Source organism: Fukomys damarensis, unplaced genomic scaffold (assembly GCF_012274545.1).
Source record: "Fukomys damarensis isolate Sample0158 unplaced genomic scaffold, DMR_v1.0_HiC HiC_scaffold_2, whole genome shotgun sequence".
NCBI classification, from domain to species: domain Eukaryota; kingdom Metazoa; phylum Chordata; class Mammalia; order Rodentia; family Bathyergidae; genus Fukomys; species Fukomys damarensis.
Window position 1 is genome coordinate 21,356,581 of NW_022900914.1, and position 12,646 is coordinate 21,369,226.

General features: G+C 49.2%; 1 long non-coding RNA gene across 1 annotated transcript; it reads left to right on the forward strand.

Moving 5' to 3' along the window:
- Positions 1–243: 243 nt before the first annotated feature.
- LOC104848778 lies at positions 244–12,422 on the forward strand. The gene is made up of 5 exons (XR_776520.1): positions 244–299; positions 815–1,030; positions 8,082–8,307; positions 10,650–10,778; positions 12,001–12,422. It is a non-coding gene; the product is annotated as an uncharacterized LOC104848778 (long non-coding RNA).
- Positions 12,423–12,646: the final 224 nt, after the last annotated feature.

Below are 12,646 nucleotides of genomic sequence, written 5' to 3' on the forward strand. Positions count from 1 at the left end.
ACAAATTAGCATTACACAGGCATTTACAGTGCGGTCCTGGGGATAGATGGAAGTTGCTAATCCTTCAGAAGGGGCACCGGTACAATGGTGAGAGGCCCACAGCCTCCCCACCCAGGGGGTTTTCCTTTGCAGCACTCCCAGCTCTTTTGTGAGCTGTCCCAGTCAACCACAGATGGTGCAGTGGAGTCGCAGGGCCTTGAGCAAAGTGGAGACAGAGAGCCCAAGGGACACCATGACTGGCTAATGGCGGCACAGCAATCGTCCCTGAGCACTCAGCTCTTCCCAGGCAGAAGGCTGCTGTGAGTTGCTGACTTCTCAGAGCTTCCTCCTGATCTTTGCACACCCTTCCCTCTGCTTTTTCCCACTACTGAATGGCTCCAGGTGGGACACACACAGGGCATGACCTCCTCCAGGCCAGGCTGTGGTTCTAAGCTGCCCAGAACTTGGCAGAACTTGGGTGCGGGGTGCGGGGGGGCTTTGTGTTTTGTTTTGCTTTGTTTTGTTTTGTTTTTTAAGGGATCGATTTGGCCTTCTGAAGTGTGATTGCAATTCCTGATCCCAAAGGAAGGCAGCCTCTGCTGGGCTCTCAGGGCCATTCTGATTCCCATCCTGTCCCTAGTCCCCTGGCCCTGCACTTGCTGCCGTTCCTGCTGGCTTACAAAGCTGGCTCTAGCCACAGCCTGCTCAGAAGCTCCCAGCTCAGCTGTGAGCCTTATCCTGCAGCTGGCTCTGGAAACCAGGGGAGCCTGCGAGGGGGGAAGGCTCTTATCACAAACATTTCCTGCCTATTCCCTCCCGACCCTGCATACCACAGCCCTTCCCTGGCTCTCTGGGCCACCAACGCAGCCACACAGCACTAACAACCTCTTCACAAAGAATTTGCAAGGCACAGTCCACAGGATGTCTCTACTCCAGCTTCATTGCCATCTGCAAGGATCTCAGAGGCTCTGACGGGCCACCCAAAGGTTCAGTCACCAAAACTCAGGAAGTCAGGTAGAACCTGCAGGAAGAGGACAAAGGGCTGGCAAAGGTTTGTACTTCACTCCACTTTGTTTTGTTTGGTTTGGTTTGGTAGTGGGGGGTTGAACTCAGGTCCTTACCCTTGCAAGAGTCAGGTAGCAGCGGAATCACAGAGCTAAACCCGCAGCCCAAGGGTTTCTACTTCAAATAGAAGCAGTGACTCACTGTGGGAGCTTTGCCCACCTCCTCTAGGACCCCACCACTCTCAAAACACACAGAGTTGGGAGACAGCCACACCCATACGAGCACCCTGCGCCTGTCCGCAGCCTCCAGGGTGCATGCACCTCTGCGCTTCACCAGAGGTTCCAGCATGCGGCCTCTGGTTAGGGTTTGTGAGCCAGGGCACCAGCCCAGCCCAGCCCAGCTGTGCACAGCAGGTCAGTGAGTTCCCGGCCCTCCCCTCCCCACACCTGGGGCACCCTAGTCCCACCCCTCCCCACAGACCACACCGCCCTCTCTGCCTCCTGCCCCAGCTTTCTGTGTGGTCTGAGCCCTCTGCCACCAGAAGAGCCAAGGAGGGAGGGATGGGCCTGCATGTTTACACTCAAGCATAACTGAACCTTTATTTTAAATAAATACAACGTTTAGCCAGTTTTTATTTCCCTTTATTTCAAATAGCAGTTTTCTCCCTCTTCCCCCACCTCCTCGTGGCTAAGGCTTTATCGGTGGGGCCACCCAGGGAGGGGTCATGGGAGGCAGGGACAGAAGCCAGCCTGACTGATTCTTAGTGTCTTCTCAGACCAGTCAGTCTCTCTCTCTCTCCCTCCCTCCCACAGAGCCCTGTGGTTCTTATGGGTTCGGGCATATCCATGCTCGAGGAAGAATCAAACAGGAAGCCCGGGCTCCACCGTCAGCACGCTCGAGGCTGCCCATCTGCTCCCCCAATCCTAGGCTTGCCTGCCCCCATTCTGCCACCCCACCTCGAGACTGCTCTCCATCTGTCTTCCACGCTGGCCTGTGGTCTCTCTGACTCCCCCGTTGGAGCCTCGTCCATCTGTTCCTCCCACAGGACAACCCTCTCTGTCTGCTTCGGGCCATTGTAGATCCGACTTCCCCAGGAGATGTTCCATCTGCCCATCACCCGACTGGGCTGTCCTTCCACCCAGTCCCCTTGGTCACACTTTCTTGTCCATCTGCCTCCATCCACTGCTCATAGTTTTGCCCATCTGTCTCCCTGAATGGAGTTAGCACTGCTAGGTGGAAACCGTTGGGATTCCATTCCACAACAATAACCGTAGCCACAATCAATTGTCTACGATGTGCTATGCATTGTACAGTATGCACCTCTGCCCTTGACTCTGCCAGCAGTGCCCTGAATGTGTGTGTATTTCCTCACTGTACCTATAGGGAAACTGAGGCTCAGAAGGGTTAAATAGCGTGTCTGAGGTCACATAGCTCCCAGGGGCACATGCAGGGTATGGAACCAGCTTTGCCCATATGGAATGAGGGCCAGGACACAGTCTCCCTATTCCTTGGACCCAGGATATAGGACTCAGCCTCCCTGGGCCTCTTCTACATATTTAATTTACACTTTGCTGCTGGATGTTTTCAGACTGATGAAGTTTCCTCCCTGCCCCGGCTCTACACAAAAAAAGTGAGCAAAGAAAAAGCAGCCAGATGTGAGAGTGATTCGAAGGTCTTTTTTTGAGGATGGGGAGTGATGTTAAATAAACACCCAATGGTATTCTTTCTGCAAAACGATCCATTTTCATGGCACCCAGAAGTTCATCCAAGGGTCTCTGGGTCACTGGGGAAAAGTGTTCCGTGTGTTTTGGCTCCATACTCTTCCACTGGCCACAAAGAGCTAATTCTTCCAATTAATGAAATCAGCACCACTGATGGGGATGTACTGACGATTACTTTCAAGACGAATATATTCACACCAATAGTGGGGCTGATGGGCCCAAGGGATTTGGAGGCTACAGGACAAAGGTTCCCCAGCAGCTAGAGACACTGAGTCATTCATGGTGGCCAGGATGTTGGCCACCGCCTCAAGGGACACCCCTCTCTGCCCGGAGCCACAGAGCCTGGACTGGGTTCTGTGTGATGAGGGGCTGCCTATCAATGGGCTTCTGTATGGCCTTGCCAGGTCCCCAGCACCCCACCCGCGTGCCCGAGCCATGGCCCCGTCAGAGCCGGTTTGAAGGCCCTATTCAGCACTTAGGATTCTCTAATGGGAAGTGCAAGAGAGACAAGACGCTTCCATGGAGCTGTGGGAAAGCTAGAGGCCCAGAGAGACGAGACGAAGGAAAGCCTGAAGCCACAGGGAGGAGCCCAGCAAAGAGAAAGAAGTCCAGCTAGAGGCTCTGGAGGATGCGAAGGAAGAAGGGAGGGGGAGTGGGTAGGAGAGCTAGAGAGGGAAGGCGGGAGGCTGGAAAGAGGCCCCCAGGCAAAAGAAGAGTCCTCAGTGGGAGGCTGACCAGTGCCAAAAAGTAGTGTGGAATGTTTTAAAGTCACAGATGTAAATGATGATGTTTTTCTCAGACTGCTATTAGCAGCATTTTTCATTCACTAAGCAGATGCACCGGCTATGGAAAAGTGACCTTGGTTGGGGATTTAGCTCAGTGGTTCTGCCACCTGCCTTGTACCAAGTTCAATCCCTGGTACCAGAGAGAGAGAGAGAGAAAGGAAGGTGATGCAGCTGCGCTGGGAGACCAGACCCAGCCTAGGTGTGCACAAGCCCACAGGTAGGGCCAAGGTCAAGCCAACATTTCACCTCCTTTTCTACCCTCTAGAGAATAAGGATAGAAGTTGCTCCACCAGTGCTGTAGGAGGAGAAAGAACAGCCTCTAGCAGCTCTGATGAATACGTGATCATCATCGGAGGCCACGGGTTAATTCACCCCTGTTAATTTCTCCTATGGTTTCTGCTTTCCTGCCTGGACCCTGATGGAATCAGAATTCTGAGCTTTGAGGGCCACAAGTGCGGAGTTTAAGGAACCAAAGCCCAAACTTTCTCCAGAACATCTTACTCTATCACCACCAAATTTCCTAAAGCCTCACTTCCCTGCTTAAAATCCTTCTGAGTCCGAGGTTTATCTCTGAGCCAGGGAACTCCGGCCCTCTCGAGTCCTGCTGTTCAAAGTGTGATCCAACACCAGCAACCCTGGCATCACCAGGGGCATCTTGTCGGGTCTGCTCAAGCAGAAGCTGCTTTTACCAAGCCCTTCAGGCAGCTCCTGTGTTCCTGATGATATGAGAAGCCCTGCTCCTGACTGCTTCCAACCCACCGAGGCTGACTGCAACTGCCCATCAGCTGGATAAAGAAGATGTGGTTTGTTTATAAAATGGAGTACTACTCAGCCACAAAGAATGAGAAACTAGAGATATTTGTAGCTAAATGGATGCACACTGAGGCCATACTCTTTAGTGAAATTAATAAGTCACACGTGTAAATACCGAATAGTTTCTCTGATGAAAAACTAAAAGTGTAAATAAGGATCAAAATGTATAATTGATATTTCATAATAAGAAGAAAGGTCTAAATGAATAGAGGAAGTGGGAGGGGTAGAGGAAAGGTAAAAAGGGAAAAGAAAAAAATATGAGTAAAGGAAAAACATGGAAACAAAGTCTTTGTAAACAGGGAAGGGTGGGGGGGTGAAGGGAGGGCTGGGGAATGGGGAAAAATAAGAACCAAGATAAGTCATGAAAAGGTACAAGATCCCAGTGATGAATATAACTGTATCATATACCTAAAATGTACCGATTAATTTAATTTTTTTTTTTTAAAAAGCAATTTGCCAAAGACACTCTCCACCTTTACAATTCCGGCGTTGGTTCATGACATCCCTCTGGAAGATGCTTCCCCTGGTCCCCACTTATAGAAATCCCAACCCACATCCTAAGTGCCCTCCCTTCCAGAAGGCTGCCCTTCCCACCTTGTCCCTCCCTTGCCAGAGGGCACAGCTCCTGTGGCAGTTTGTTTGAGTCACCTATGGATGCTTTTGCACTTTCTGCCTCACATTTTGGCTACTCACGTGCTTGTCAAGGGGGGGGCATTACTCAGTCATAGGGACTTTTGTTCCCCTGTGATACCAAGCAGGTACTTCACCTCCCTAGATCTCAGCTCCTCCCTCGTCTGTAAAATGGGGATAATAACTGCAGCTACTCAGAGTTGCGTGGACTCCTTATAAATATATTTATTGAATGCCTATGTGCCAAGCAACAGAGACAAGAGTGTGACCAAAATCAGAGATCTCTGCTGTCATAAAGAGGTATAGCCCTTATAAAGTATTTAATACATAGTGAGTTCTCAGTGACCTTCACGCATCTTTCCATTGACTCATTTGTGTAAGGCCGTGACCATACTTTATGCTTCTGCAAAGACACATGTGTGTTGTCTCGCCAACTCCTAAGACAGCTTAATAAATGGTGGGGGACTGAATGAAATGACCCAAAGAACAGTGTTCTCACTCGCACAGTAAAGGAGAGATGCTATCCATAAAACCCAGTTACCCAACATGACGCAGCCTTCTGAGAGCTGACAGATGGTTTTGTGCCCCTTTTCCTAAAGTGACAACTGGTTTACTTGTTCTTAGTGATGACTGTGGTTGTCGTGTTTCTGGTCCTCACTGGTTAAAGTCCCGCTCCCTTCACCTGGTTCTCACACAGTCCTTTCTGCTCCACTCTCCTCTGAAAGCATCCCATTTTCTTTTGGGCATCTTTTTGTTTTTTAATTTTGTTTTGTTTTTTTAAATTGTTTTTTTGGTACCAGGGAACGAGCTAGGGTCCTTGAGCTTTCGAATTAGACAGCGGAACCACTGAGCCAAATCCCCGGCCCATGGGCATCTTTTTACCTATTTAACTGGCCATAAGTATTTATTTGGCTTTAATGTCTTTCTATAACTTAACGATCTTATTATTAATACTTTTCTGACTCCCCCAAAAGTTTCTTTCTTTAAAGTTCTCATTCTGTGTTTTCGTCTCCAAAGGAAAACTTTGACTGGATTTTCTAACAAGAATGACACAATTCTTTCCACAGCTATGCGAAAGGGGAATTGGAAAACCAGTAGAGTCACATTTGCCCTGCTCTGTCGCCTTGATTCTAACCCCAGAGAACCGCTGATGGGCACAAGTCCCTGCCTCTCTCACTGGCCATATTTCTCAATGCTATCTCTGTGGAAAATGTTCTCTTTTCTGGTTAAATCCCAACAGAAAGTGGAATGAATGCTATAAAAGAAATCCATTCAAAATGAAGGTCACTCCAGAGTTCCATTGCCTTGCATTACAATGGCCCCTTATATAACATTGTTTTTCTTCAGACTCAATTATGGTACTTTTTATTTTGATCAATAAGCATTTTCAGTTTCCACTGAGAGTCAAATGTGGTGACCTGGTTTGGTTCAGATGCAATTCAAACATTGCCTGGCTCCCTTGGTTGTATCCATCTATAATTTGCATGTTTCAAACTTCTTTTTATTGTCAAGGGACAAAATATTGTTCATGCAACCAAGCTCCCTCCTCGCCAGTAGGAAAAGATTTTCTTTCCTTTGCCCCACTCACCCTAGCTTTAAGAAGGGGGAAAAGACAATTAAAGCCAGAAGTCTGGGATTTCAAGGGACTGAAGGGAAAGGGGACCTCGGGCAAGCAGGAATGTGATCTCCATGGGAAATTTCTGAGAAGACACCTGCGCCTCCGTGGGTCCTAGAGGAGCAGCCTCAGGGAGAGGTACCATCATGGTGGAAAGCCGGGCACATAAGTAGAGCCCCAGTAAGGAAAGAAGGCTGTGTACCTGCAGGAAAAGGACATCCGGGAACTTTCAAGCCCCGGGAACAGGCGCAAAGCTTCCAGCTTGAGCAGACAGCTCAGAGTATCTGTTAACTCACAGACTGAGGCCCCATTCTGCTAAGAGGGCAGAAGTAGCCAGGTGAGCCTCTGCTGCGCAACTCCGGGGACCTTTGGATTAAGTCTCAGAAATGTGCATTGGAGTCTCCTAGAAGGGGAAATTCTATCCAGTAGGAGGAAGGATAGAGGAGTCATCAAGGTAGAATCTGAGTGTGACAAAGATATCAAGAGGTTCCCACTACTGTCTTGGTCGAGGAACTAAAACAACAGTCAGTCTTTAGATCACAGAGGCAGAAGCAACACTCCCACCAAACTGCTGCTTGGGGCCTCCTTTCCAAGAGAATCAGAAGAAGGCCCCCCACACACAATGTTGTGGCATCCATCATCTTGCTGGGGTAGGGCTGTAGCTCAGTGGTAGAGCACGTGCTTAGCATGTGTGAGGCCCTGGATTCGATTCTCAACCCCTCAAAAGTCCTTGATATTCAACCATCAAACAATGAGAAATCTTCCAATCTTGAGCAAATCTTACTCCCAGACACAACTGGGTCACAGAATCCCATTTTAGCATCCAAGTATGCAATCTCTCCCCATTCGCTCTGAGTCTGCTACCAGACTATGCTGCTCCATACCTTCATCTACATCCTCCATTAGCATTAGCATGGACACAAATATACTCAATACCACTGAGATACAAACAGTCCCAAGACATGGCCTCTGTCCTTAGAAGTGTTTTGTTTTTGTTTGGCTGGTTGGTTTTGATTTTTTGAGACAGGGTCTCACTGCATAGTTGAGACTGACCTGGAATTCACTATGTAGCTCAGGCTGGTCTCAAACTCACAGTGATCCTCCTGCCTCAGCCTCCCGAGTGCTGGGATTACAGGTGTGCACCACCATGCCCGGGGATTGAACCTGACATTTATATATTTTTTTTTGTATATATATATCCCCCCGCAAGACAAGGTCTCAGTAAATTGCTCTAATTGACCTCAAACTTGCATTTCTTCTGCTTCAAGCTCCTGAGCACCCGAGATTATAGGCAGGATCCACCAGGCCCCACTATGATTAAACTTTTGAGAAACATTGGGCTGCTTGTGGTAACCAGCCTCCAAGAGAGTCCCCAGCTCCCCTACCCTCCTGGTAGTCATAATCTTGTGTACTCCTCTTTTACATTGACTAGGGCTGACATGTGTAACTAATAGGATTTGTGGCAATAACGGTGTACGACTTCTGAGGCTGGAACATAAATGACAGAGCAACTTCCACCTTGCTGTCTCTTAGATCACTCACTCGGAGGATAAAAACTTTCAAGAAGCTCTACTCTTTGGGGAGACCCGTTGGGGAGGAAATGAAACCTCTTTCCTGCAGCCACGTGACTGGGCCACCTTAGCAGCAGGACTTTCAGAGGACTTCGTCCCAGCTAAGATCATGCCTGCACCATCAGGAGAAACCTCAAGCCAGAACCACCCAGGAAGCTGCGCCCAAATTCCTGACCCACAGAAACTGGGTGAGACAATGTTTACGATGGTCTTACACCACTATGTTTGGGGGGGTAATTCATTAAGTGGCAATAGATAATGAATACAGTGTTTCGTGTTCATTTCCCATTGAATCCTTATGACCGTCCTATTGTGTATTCATTATTGTTCCAAACTTACAAAGGAGGAAGTTGGGTTTTAGAGAGGCTAAAGCAGGAGACAAAAAAATCAGAGCCAAAGCCTGAATCTACCAAACTTCTAAGCCTGAAATAAAATGGTTTGGGTGGAAATGTAGACACACAGGGAACAGAAGGTCCCAGTGGGAGAAGCAGTGAGCTCTGCCTGGGAAATCTGGAGCTGTGGGGGAAGAGGAGTCAGGAAAGACTCCTTAGAAAACATAATGCTTGCAGCGAAAATGAGGGGAGAGCAGATGTTCAGCAGGTGGGACACGGAGAGAGGGGTTCCCTGGGGAGCAGCTGCAGTGGAGATGTGTGAGGTGTCGAGAGCCTGTCAGGGGTCTTTGGACCAGGAAGAACTTAGGCTAGTGTTGGCAAACCTTTTAGAGACCGAGTGACCAAACTGTGACCAAAAACTCACTTATTTATCACAAAGTGCCAACACTGCAGGTATGCTTGAATTGAGTTTTCCTTTAGAAACACAACGCCGCGTGGCATCATCACAGAGGGGCTCTGTGAGCCTGCTGTGTGGCACACATGCTGCAGGTTCACCACCACTACCCTCAGCAGTATTGCTAGTTTGCCAGGGAAAATCTGGTGCTAGCCCAAGAGCCGCTCTTGCAGTCACAGGACCACCAAGATCACTGTAACCGGCACCTGTTTTACGAACTCGATCCCAAACTGTTGCTCTTGATTAACTCAAATCCCCTTTATGCCCCACCTTTTTTTTTTTTTTTTTTTTTTTTTTTTTTTTTCCCCCCCTTTTTTTTTTTTTTTTTTTTTTTTGTCAGTATTGGAGGTTAAACTCAGGTCCTTCACACTGAGTGACATCCCCAGCCCTTTTGTATTTCTTACTTTGAGACAGGGTCTCAGTCACCATGTTGCCCAGCTGGGCTCAAACTTGTGATCCTCTTGCCTCAGCCTCTCAGAGTCTGGGGTTAGAGGTGTGCCCGTCATGCCCAGCTAGGCCCCCACTTCTTCAACAGAAGGGTTCTCTTCTACAGATTTGGCTTCCTGATGGGCTTGATATGTACCTCCGTTCTTCCCAGCAGGCAACGCTTGCTCCTCACAGAATTAGTTATGATATTTACATTTGCCTTCACTACCTATGTCTTATCTCCCGCAAAATATCACATGACCCTCACTTTTTCCTTTAGCAGGCCTACTAGAATGTGGCAAATCAGGGAGATTCAGAGGACTGAGTGTGTTAGATTTCAGAAAGGTGCTGTCTTTCCTCCAAAAGGCCTTCTGGTGCCCTGCAAATTAGAGAAGTACAGTATGGGAGATGAGTAGCTAGTGTAATATCCACACACAAAGGCCACTGACCACAGGTGGATGTCAAGTTCTACAACACAGTCCATGTTGACATGACCAATGACTCTGCCCTCAGCCTTCTGCAGACACATTTTTTTTTTCCAGTACCAGAGATCGAACTCAGAACCTTGCACTTGCCAGGCAAGCGCAGCACCACTGAGATACATCCCAGCTCTAGGCAACACCTTTTAAACCAGTAACTTGATTGGAGATGTAGAAATGAGGTTTATCAAATTACCTGGTGTCTGAAACTGGGTAACTTTCAGGAACCACCCAAGTTGGCAGAACCAAGAGCCGCCTGCCTCTCAGAGGGCCAGTGTCAGCCACATCCACGGAGGTGAATCCAGCTAGAAGGCAAGGTCCTTCACTGCACAAATGCATTACGGAGATTTGTGATCCCGTGATAATTACAGAAGTTAAACAAGAGCACCGATGTGGCTTTCTGATGAGTAGGGGAAGGGAGGAGTAGCAGTTGGGTTCTGGAAGCTCACTGCTGAGATCCTGTGGCCCGACTACCACCCCGGGCTCTTTTACCCACCCTACTCCATTAAATGTGTTTGACTTCCCAGAGCCTAGCCTGCCCTCCCCCCAGACCGAGTCCACAGCCCTAGAAGGGAATGAGAATGCTGAGTGCTGAGGTTAGGAAGAGCTTGGGAAGGAACGCTCTCTCCCTAGCCTTGCTGATAAGGCTAAGAGCAAAGCTAGCTGACAAGTGATTGGAAACAGGAGTTCCCAAAGCCTTTAACCTTGCCCTGCCCCCACCCCCCGTGCGTGCCGGAGTCTCCGAATGGGAGGCCATCTCCTCGCGCTTCCGTATCTGCATCATGGCTCGCTGCCTCCCCACCACCGACCTTTCTGCCCACCTCTCTTCGTCCTCATAGGTCCCTGAATGCTGTCCTGCCTAAAAAAACACTCTACCCTGACCGCCAAAGGCCACCCTACAAGTCAGCCAGAGAGTGTCCCCCTCCCAGTGGCCACTCCTGTGCTCCTCGGGGACGCAGTTTTACCAGGTAAAGGTTGCCTCTGTTATTGTTTGTGGGTTCCCAGTCTGAGGAGCCTAAGCAAGGGCCATTCTTTGCTGCCCTGGCTAGCTGTGGAATTCTGCTAGCGGCCTTCAGGGGTCACCCCAAACCAGACGGGACTCTGTTCATTCGTCCCAAAGGGCCTAGGTACTGCCTGCTTCATGGACAGGCCTCTCACGGGGACAGAGGACGGAGGGTCTGTGCCCAGCAATGCATAACTGAAGCTAAGGGGCAATTGGCCTCGCTTATCCTGAGGTGGGAGGGCATTAAGGAAAAACAAGGTTTAAGAGCCACAATAATTAAGTGTAAAAGAAGCTTCCTTCAGTAGAATGGAATTCAGATAAACTGCCATTATCATGCAAAGCAGATTTGCACCTTAAAGCCCTTACCCAAACAGGCAGTTTAATTAAATCCCTAATCTCCCCTGGCCTGTTCTGACCCCTTCCCTCCTCCCCTCTCCCCATTTCCCTCCACCCACCCACCAACAGCCAACTAAGAGATTACATTTAAAACCTGTAAGTATGTAAAGCATACCCAAAACTGGTGGGCCTTGGGATCTCTTTGAAGGGCTGGTTGCTGTGTTTGGGGTGTTAGCTCCACATGGCTCAGGCAGTCCCAAGTAGGATCCTGGGTGCCAATAGCAACGGTGAGCACGGCAGTGGTGATGCAGCGGTCAAAATCCAATGAGGGGAGCGGGCATCATGCAACCCCGCTGGCTTCTGCCAGTCCCCTGAAGCTTGATGACCACCTATGATCCAGTCCTTGTCCTCAAAAAGTCAGCACCCTCACTACCCACAGACGGTGGATGGCAGCCCTAAGGATGAGGGGGGCAGACGCTGGTGCTGATCCAGAGGAGGCAGTGATGGTGTCCCTGTGTCTGAGACTGCACGGGCTCCGTGTTGTGAACACTGGGACCGACACAAAACCTGGTGGTGAGGACCAAGTAGGCTGGGGAAAAGCCAGCCCAGGATCTGCTGTGGGAAGAAGGAGAGGTCAGGAAAAGAAAAAAGGAAATGAATGAGCTGGGAGTGGCAGGACTGGGCACGCTGCTAGAGAAGGACCGGTGAATGCTTTCCAGTGTCTACATTGTGCTTTAGACCCTAGCGCCTTCCTACAGGGAAAGAAAGAACAGAATCACATATCTAGTGCCACATGTGTTCCACTTTAATCTTGTAAAGTAGTCGCATTCTCTTTTTTTTTTTCCCACTAGAGGAAACTGAGATGCAGGGAGACGAAGTGACTTGCCCACCAGCACACGGCCTGTGATCAGCAGAGCCAGGATTCCAACACCGGCCTGCCTTCCTGAAAATGGATGTTCTTTCTGCTAAACCACAGATCAGCTTCAGGGATTATCATGTGGAAGAGGGGGATTAGCCACCCAAGGATACTCTTCATCGCATTGCCGGCCAAACTCCATCTCTTTTCCCACAACCAGAATAGTTCCATGAAGCAGCCCGTCTCGTCCGAGCAGCCCTCAGCCCTGAGGAAGATGCAGGACAAGGGATGGGGCATGTGCAAGCTTCCTGATGCTCAATCCTCAGAGGATGAAGAGTCCCAGAGGAAATTTCCCTTTAGGAAAGGAGTGTTCTGGCCATGGTGGGGGGAGGGTACATCTGTAAGTCATATAACAAACACCAGACCTCTCCATTTTATATCTCATTCCTTGGGTGGGGGCAAGCAGAAGAGCCATCTCTATTTGGGAAACAGTGAAACTCAAATCACTGTGAACCCTGCACTTTTTCTGTTAATTGTGTGGACTTCGCTATGCCTGGAGAATGCATGAGCCTTTTTTAAAGGAAGTTATATTTCTGGAAATATGACTCTCTGGATTCATGAAACCCTGTTTCTTGCGGGAT